Raw genomic sequence first — 8,982 nt, forward strand, 5'->3', positions numbered from 1 at the left:
AATACTGTCTCTGCTCCGACACAAGCAGCTATGCGGAAATAAGAAAAGAGGATTTTGTAGGCTTGTGCTGACTTAATGTAGGTTTCCAGCACACCAGAGCCAGACAGTGGGCTTACTGTGTTTGACCTTAAGAAACTTCTTGCCATGAGCTCTGTGCCCTGGGTGGACCTGCTGCTGCAACATCCTGTCAGTTGTGTTTGTTTCAGCTAACTTGCTTTGGGAAGCTGAACCTCAGGTGTTTGGGAGTGACTTGTGGAGAGATCCTTTAGCCCCCTCTGTGAGAAAATAGTTTTCACAGTAGCAGTTTGATTTGATTTGGTAAATGAATTAAGTGGAAATTAGGGAAGAGGCTTGCTTGTGAGCATACCTACTTGCTTTGGGTTCCCTGTCATGTTGAGCTCCTGTTAAGGAAGCAAGGGTGGGGAGAGTGGTTGTGCAAATGTTTACATGTAAGCTCCTGCATAGATACTGTGTGTTACTCATTCTTGGTATCAAAACTCTTGTTCTTTGATGAAGGAAAATTGCAAAGAAATACTACTGCACATGCGCCAGAGATTTAGACAACTTAAAATGTACCATCAATTAACAAATATTTGGTTTTGAAACAAAATATTTTGAAATAAAAGATGTTATTACCTATCTTTATTTTTGTCTTCAAACTGGTATCAAGCTGTAGCAGCTTTGTGGAAACAAGAGATTTATTTCAGATTTAAATGAAGCTAAGTAATTTTAACTAAGTAATTTTAGCTCTTATCCTAACAAAGTTGGAGGTTCCTGGCACTTTACATTAACATATTCCTGGTTGTTTCATACCTCAGTTGCTGCCTATGTCTCTTGCAAAAGTCTTCCCTCTTTTTGTAATCTCCAGAGACTGTGGTGAGTAAAAGCTGCACACAGAGGCCATGTGCCTAAGAAGCTCAGCACCAGAACCTTATGGTCTGTCTAACCATTTTACCTACTACCATGGTATGTTTAATTTGCTTTTTCATCAAATCAATAATGGGTCTAATTGAAAAAATTGGCAGAAATACATACAGCCTAGCTACCAGTGTCAGTGTTTTCAGGAAATCAGAGATGTTGCACAGCTATGCAAGTGACACCTGTGTTAGTGCTGCACCTCTGTTACCAATGTGTGGAGAAACAAACATTACTCAGGTGCAGCACCTGTACCAATTGATCACTATGCTATCAGAATTAATCACCTGGTATTCAGCTCAGAGAACATAATTTACATCTTAATATACGACACTCCTGCACATACACACATGCACTACTGAAAATGGCACTGCTCGCTCCTGTTTGAAAGTGTGCATCTATTTTCTTAGGCAAGGCCTAGCAATTCTTGTTCCTAGTGTTAATTCCCAAACACTTGAGGTGGCTGGTCCTATTAAGTCACATCCTTTCAAATAGAAACTCACACAGGACTGTGTAATAAAATGGATTTTGTCCCTGGAGTTGTATGCCTCATATCCTGCCCTTACTCTGACAAGAAAAAGGGATTTTTGAGAATCTTTAGTGCTCTGCAGAAAATAACCCGTGTGAAGATAAATAAATAAGTAAAGTTTGGCACTGTGCAAGATTGGCAGGCCTTCACCAAGATGGTCCAGCAATGGTGCAGGTGCATTGGCTAGCAGTGTAGGGAAGCTTGTGTGAGAACAGCACAAAATCATAGCACGTGCTCTCCGTTCCCTACTGACAGGAGTGCTCAGTTATCCCGGCTGCTGTGAACGAAGCCGGGCTTTATGCAGAGTCTGGTCGACGTCCGTGGGGCTGGCAGAAAGATTCAGGCCAGGTGCACCAACTGCAAGATGAGAATTATAAAACACTAATTTTAAAAGAAAGAAATGAGGATTTCAACTTCATGTTTTGTATAATTGTAGAGCTAGTGGGGTTTTAAAATACGGCAAAGCCTTAGTCATTAGCATAGGGTAATCACCTTTGCTGTTTAAAGACAAAATAATAACAATAGGAAAGGTATTGTACATTGACACATGGAAATTTAATGCTTTTCAGAGAAATTTTGTGGGGATTTTTTATTATGTGGCTAATTACATATTTACATGTAATAGCACTAGCAGAGCCATTACAGTCCATTGGGTAAATAATATGCATTTTAAAAACCATTTATAAATATGTATTTATTTGATGGACCAGAACGGTTTTTTGAAGTCATTCTCATCCACTGAGTAAATAATATATGGATTGCTTTTAAAAATAAATATGTATTTCTCCAGTAGACATTCCAGGCAATTGGGTAAATAATATGCATTTTTCAAATATTAAAAAAAACCAACATACAAATGTATAGAAATCTGGCCTAAATATGAATCTTCCTGAGAGAGCAAAATGACTCAAAAGGTGTCAGGTTTAGCTTTGAAATTTCTGTTTAGAATTGTCAGTTTGTATCACCGCCTAGAGTTAATTAAATGTATTTTATGCATTTTCATACATACAGTATGATATCAATGCCTGTTTACAGTTTTATAACACTGGTGCTCTTGACCCTCTTACTCAGTGTTCTAAAGTCAGCACTACGTGGTTAAGGTCCTTGTTTTACTTTGTGTTCATCTTAATGCAATGCCAAACACATTCATTTTGTGGGCATAGTCCTGCTTCCATAAAAATACATGGGGAAATAATGGTCACCTTAGTAGAATGCATCTCCAACTCCTTTGTACTTCTCAACTTTAGCACTTCCTCTTTGTGTCCTTTTGGTTTATGTCTCACAATTAGCTAGTAGGCAAAGTATGAGAAAACATGAGGCTGTTTCATTACATGGGCTTGATTCAGAATCTGTTGGTGTGATCAGGACACTTTGAACTGGCCCTCAGAGGGATTTACTTCAAGTCAGACATAAAGATCTGCCATAATCCATAAAGATACGCCAACACTAGAAGCTGAAGGCTACCTTTCTTGACTCTGGCACTGAGTTACCATATGACCTTGGTCAAATCACTTGACTTTCTTATGGTCAAACCTTGATTCATACCTCCAGTTTTGGAGTCTTTTGAAAGCTATAGCTTTAAAACATTCAATATGATTCACAGCATGTTAGGATTGAAAGATGTGAGCACAATGCATCACCAGTTTGTTTCTTTTATATACTATGGATCTAGACCTTATCCATCCTTTTCCAAACATTTTAGTCCTTCATCCATTTCATATACTTTTCAGAAATGTTGAATATACTTTGTAGACCTTTTTTGGTTAAAATATTTGTTGTTCTTTTCAAACATTAAATGAATAAAATAGCATAGCAGCCCTGTGAATTAGTATCTATATATACCTTATATCTGTCACTTGCACAGAAAGACTGAGACAGAGAGGGATTTTGTGACTCCAGCAGAATCATAGAGAAAGTAATTGGTAGATTTGGGACACCACATTCTTCCTCATATTCTTCCTGTATAAATGTACCTCACACTTCACCCATGCCTGTGACATCATCTGTGATACACTCCTGAAAACTGCTGACGTTATTAAGTTAGTTAGCTGTTTGACAGGGGCGTATTTGGCAAGTGCCAGCTATAAAAGACTTGTGCCTTATGCAATCAGGATAGCTAAGTGGGATCCATTGTCAATCTAGTTGTTACTTTGATCCTGAAGGAATGAAATACAAATACATAGTGAGAGTGTTTCAACTAGAGCTCTGTTACAAAGCCAATCACAGCAGCAGTGAATTATTACAAAGGAGCTTTTGGAGCCATCTCTCATGGCTGTTCTTGCCGTTTTCTTGATTCGGTGCTGATTTGGCCTTGGTACTCAGCATTGCCTGAGAGCCCAGCAAACATGATGTTTTGACAGAACAGATGACTAAATTCTCACCTCTTTCCTTCTCAAATCACTGAGACAGAGCACATAACATCCATAAGAAAAGCCATAGTGAGTGGCTGGTAATGAAGGATCAGCGAGAAACAGACATTTGAAAGCAAATGTCTGGGACAAGAAGAAAACCAAAGAAACAACAGATGATCCAGTGGTGTTTGCACATTAAAATTTTGGTTTAGAACCCTCTAATGGCACATCCACACAATGCACAACCATACTTTCTGTGTAATTTCTAAAACTACTGATGAATAGTGCTCAAACACCGGATGATAGAGCCCAACACTTTGTGGTTGTAAGAATGTGGAACATAGGGTAAGGCATGCAAAATGAAGCCCAATCCTAAGCTTTCCAGGGCACCGAGACCAGCATAGTGAAAAAAAGTGTAGGTAAATTAGTGTGCAAGAGAGGGCATTGCTGGTGGCATTCTAAATTGACCTACTGGTTCCCAGAAGGAATAAGAGGGTCTGATGGCAGAAGAATGCAAAGAAAAGGAAGGCTGAAAGCAATGGTGAGAGAAACATGGTTACACAAAGTACCTCTGAGCATACCTTACTCTTCTTTGTAAAGCACATAAGTAACTGAGATATTATTGAGTGCCTGCCTGGTCATTATCAGTCAGTTTGCTGAGACATAGTTGTGGGAGTAGCTCATCATACTGAACGTGAAGGAAGAGAAGGAAGGTGGTGATATTAAAGATCATCTAAGGAAGGGTGTCTTGTGCATTAAAAGATGAGAGACTTGAAATAAAATGTGAAGGTGCTAAGGGATAAGATGGCCCAACTGTAAAAGGAAGAGTTTGTATCTTAGCACTCTATGGCCATATTGAATATGACTGTTAAATTCTTTGTATAATTAAAAGAGATAGGAGCATTCATACATTTTGTTGCAAATTGATATGATCTTTTTTGTCAGTGATCTGAATAAGATTGTACTATAGTTTTTAATTTAGCAGATTAAGAAGCACAATTAAAATATCATGAAAAAGATCATAATCTAAACCTCTGGGGTTTTTTTTGCTTATCCCTGCCAAGTTGATAACAAGAGCCGGTGTATGTAACAATTACCTCCACTACTGTAAATTTACTCTAGTTTGTGGGCTGAAGTGTTAATAAATACCTTGCAGTATTCCAGAGGGAGAAGCTTTCCATCTAATTAATAAAACTGGGAAGAATACCCAGGACACTGAACCATATCTTTCTTATTAGTGTTGGCTTCTACAAAGGAGAATCCCTGAATCTCAACACATTAGTAAATGTCATACTCCTGGGTTGCACAGAGACCTCTTGAAAAACTGCTGATTTGCTGTGGAAAAAAATCACCATGGACTTCAGAAACAATTCAGCTAGGGAATACCAAGTGTAGAAAATCAGGGTAAAACACGGCATGCATTATAGCAGCTAAGATTTGTGCCCCGTTTGGTGAATATTGAAAGAGAAAACATACAATTATACCTCTGTTTCTCTTCCATTTTTCATCTGTACTTATGTTAATATCTTTTTCTGTGTCCAGGTATGATCTTATTGCAGTTAGCATTTTTTTTGAGTCTTAGCAAAACCTCTCTGTGTTCTCTAAAACAGATTTCTTAAAAACACTTTATACTTATATGTAAGATACATGTAGCTGTTTATTTTAAAAAAAAATCACTTGAAGAAGGAAAATATTTTAAGCCAATACTGAAAAGAAAGTCTTTCACAAAATACATAGTGCTAATTCCCTTTTCCTTTGCAGTAATCTATATTTGGCAAAAATAAACTTTGTCTTACTATGCCTCAGCCAGTTCTGTTTCAAGGTAGCTTGTAGTAAACTAGCAATTAACTTTCTGCACATAATTCTTTGCTGTACTTTATTAAAATCATTGCAATAATCTTAAATTATGGAATACTGAAATGCATTCTCTGACAGACTAGACATTTACCAAAGAGAGTAAAACTTCATGCATTTCTTTTGTAGAATAAAATTGTAGGATGGAGTTTCTTGTTTTCTCACATTATCATCATTATTTTTATTAAATTGATGTAGCAAACTGGCATTACTGCCTCCGATAGAAATAGAAATAACATCTTTGCATTTACTTCTTACTTGAAGTTTTTGCTCTGAAAAATGCTCCTGCTGAGTATATTTGTAGCTGCTTTTTACTCTACTGATATGAGTGATTGGGAGCAGAAAAAGAGGTAAAGCTACAGAGCCTATCCAGGAGGTTGATGCTAATTTGGCTAAATGAGTCAACTGGATGGGAAGTAGAGAAGGTAAAAAATCTGCCATCTTCTTTGTCTACATCCAGTCTTTTCAATGTTCATAGTACTGGCTTTAACTGAGGTCTTCACTTAATTCTGGTAACTTACTAGAGCATAAGAAGGCAATTTAAAGTCCTGTCCAGGAATCCTAGTCTAGCAGTGTCTGTATAATCTAGTATGTAGATGTTCTAAGGTACTGTATGTGCTTAAACCTTTCGATTAGGGTTTGGTTGGGTTATTTTCCGCGTTAAGAATGTTTACGATGCTTCCACATGCACTGCAAGGAACAGATCAATGCACACCATGTACAGTGAATACCTGCCATATGCGCAGTTTCAATAAAGCATGTTAACAGCAGATAGTGGTCCTTAAAAGACCATATATCAAGCATCCTCAGCATTATGCTGGAGGAACCTGAATCACACATTCCCATGCCTGTCTTCAGTTGCAGCTTTGTTGATCAGTGACCCTTTGTGACTCTGTTCCCTGTTTCAGAAGATACTTCTCTGATATGACCTCGGTGATTACATTAATTTTTTGTCCTTCAGCAAGACAGTTCTTTATATTAAAAGAAAGGACATGTTTAATAAGCAAGGAATACAAGTTAATGAGGAGGTGATCTTTCTTCATTTTGGTAGCTTTTGGAATACCCTTGGTTTGCTTAGTACCAATGCATGCACATACAGGCTTATGCAAACACACATTAATACGTATACCTGTCTACCTTTATGTCTGTGATAACACCATGGATCTTCCATATCCATTATTTTTGTCTTTCTACCGTAGCAGTAGAGTGAGAGCTCAGTTGCTGTGATTTTGAAATTCTTTGCCTGGGGCACATCTCTCTAAGCTCTTCTGTTCTGAACTCTAGTTGTAGGAGTAGGTTCCAAACACCTCAAAGAAAGGCAGCCCAAATTCTGAGACTTCAGTTTTTGGGAAACTAGTAATTGAATGCTATAGGTCATCAACATATACTCTGCTGTCTTCAGCAGTGATCAGCCTCAGAAGGGGAGACATGAACCCATGGTAGGCAGAAGCCTCAGGAAAATTTTTTCTAATTCTTTATGCTCAGAGATTAGATGAAATAAGGAAGAAAAACATTCTTGTCCTTTTAATTTGGATTTGGAATACTATACCTGGAGCTATTCTGGCCATCCATGTAAGCATTAGCTCCCTCTCTTGAGTTCTTAGCTTCAGTGACATCCTTTGGCAAGAAGTTCTCCATTCCAGCTACACTGTGGATGAAGAGTTTCCCTTCTTCCTTCCATTCTGCATTTCCTGAGTTTTACTGTAATGGTGTTTGGTCTGTGTTATAAGACAGAATAAAATCTTTAGACCTACTTTTTGTATCATTAATTTATATATACTTCTGCTGAATTCTCTCATAAATCACTATTTTGAGGAAGAAAATTCCTACTTTCTGCATCTTTTCCTAAGAGTTTTCTTGGGCACAATGTTTTGCTTTACTTTCACTGAACCTCCTCTAAATCTGTCACATTTTCTTTGGAAAGGAATGAGCCATTCTATTGTTCTGTTAGAAATCAGAGAGTACTATTGATATTTTCATTTTAACTTTTCTTGCCTTCTGAAGTGCTTTTAGCCTCAGCCATGAGCATGGCATCAGCTTCATGACTAACTACGGGCTACTGAAAGGGCTACTAATAGATGCAGTTTTCAGGCTAATGTTTTCACACTCTGCCCTGGACTCTTTCAGAACTGGCCAGGATGATGCATCTCTCAATTTCTTTTTCTCACCTAGAGATCATTTAGTCAGCCTTGTCTCACTTTGGAGGGACTAACAATGCATACTCGGAAGGCCTCCTGTCTTAAATTAAAGAGGGCATTGATGGAGGTCACCTCCATAAACTGCATTCTGGTGTTGCAGGTACCAAGAGCATATGGAATACCATTGTTTCTTTAACTTGCACTGAATTTTTAGAAGTATTTTCATTTTCAGACTGAAAATAAAATCATGTCAGACAATGTTGCATGAAATTGCATCTCCGGTGCTGCCTCCAGTGAAAGCCTATCATCTAACTTCACCTCTGTGCATCTGCTCACGATAATGCATTTAGAAATCCAGGGATGTTTTGCTTTTTTCAGTCTTGGAAGCAAGTGACCTGGATTCACTTTTAAGAATATGATTTGCAGACTTGTTGACTGGGATTCTTCATTTGGAGGATGAGTTGATTTGTCTGTATAAATCCCCTGTGTCAAATTTAATAGATGGATAAAGCGACCCCTTGCCTTCCATGTAAAAATTCATAGTCCTTAAAAAATACGTAATTTGAGGGGGGGGGAAGTATGAGAGGGTTTCACATCTTTAAGAAACCAAACAAATTCCAAACTGAATAAAAGAGACAGACAGAGAAGGTTGCCTTTCTGCAAGCCGCCAGCTTTCCCAAGTGTCTCATCCTCTCCCCTCTGTCATCCTGAGGCAATGTGCCTGCATTTGTGTGTAGATTTATAGTTTATCTTTATCTATGGCTTCATCTGTAGGTAGCTATTATAGCCGCCTTGCCTGGATATTGTTTGGGCCTGATAGATCTGTCTGTAGTTCATCAAAGGGGAGCTGAGTGGCTAAAAGCCATTGGGTCCAGCTGAGGATGAAATACGAGCCATCAGCCTTGGTAATGGCTGTAAAATTTCATAATTACACGGCCTTTATTACATTGCATAATGATCCTGAAGCAGTATGGAACAATTAATTAAGATTTTCAACCATGGCTCTTTCAGAAATTAAAAAGGTGCTAGTGGCTGAGAAATGGGGAAGTGTCTTGTCCTAAAAGCATTAGGGATGCTTAAGAAGTACTTCCTGGGTACTTAAAAAAAAAAAAAAAAAAAAAAAAAAAAAGGGAAAAAAAAAAAAAAAAAAAAAAAAAAAAACTATTTAAGCACCAAATTCAAGAAAAAGGTTTTT

General features: G+C 37.9%; 1 protein-coding gene and 1 long non-coding RNA gene across 16 annotated transcripts in view; both read left to right on the forward strand.

Moving 5' to 3' along the window:
- ESRRG (estrogen related receptor gamma) overlaps window positions 1–8,982 on the forward strand; it is a 391,578-nt gene that overhangs the window by 360,072 nt on the left and 22,524 nt on the right. The window lies entirely within an intron of this gene.
- Window positions 7,649–8,982, forward strand: part of LOC108496265 — an 8,488-nt gene continuing 7,154 nt past the window's right edge. The window contains exon 1 of the long non-coding RNA XR_001874404.1: window positions 7,649–8,611. This is a non-coding gene — a long non-coding RNA (uncharacterized LOC108496265). The remainder of the gene's footprint in view (window positions 8,612–8,982) is intronic.

Source organism: Lepidothrix coronata, unplaced genomic scaffold (genome assembly GCF_001604755.1).
Source record: "Lepidothrix coronata isolate B3197 unplaced genomic scaffold, Lepidothrix_coronata-1.0 Scaffold38, whole genome shotgun sequence".
Taxonomy (NCBI): Eukaryota; Metazoa; Chordata; class Aves; order Passeriformes; family Pipridae; genus Lepidothrix; species Lepidothrix coronata.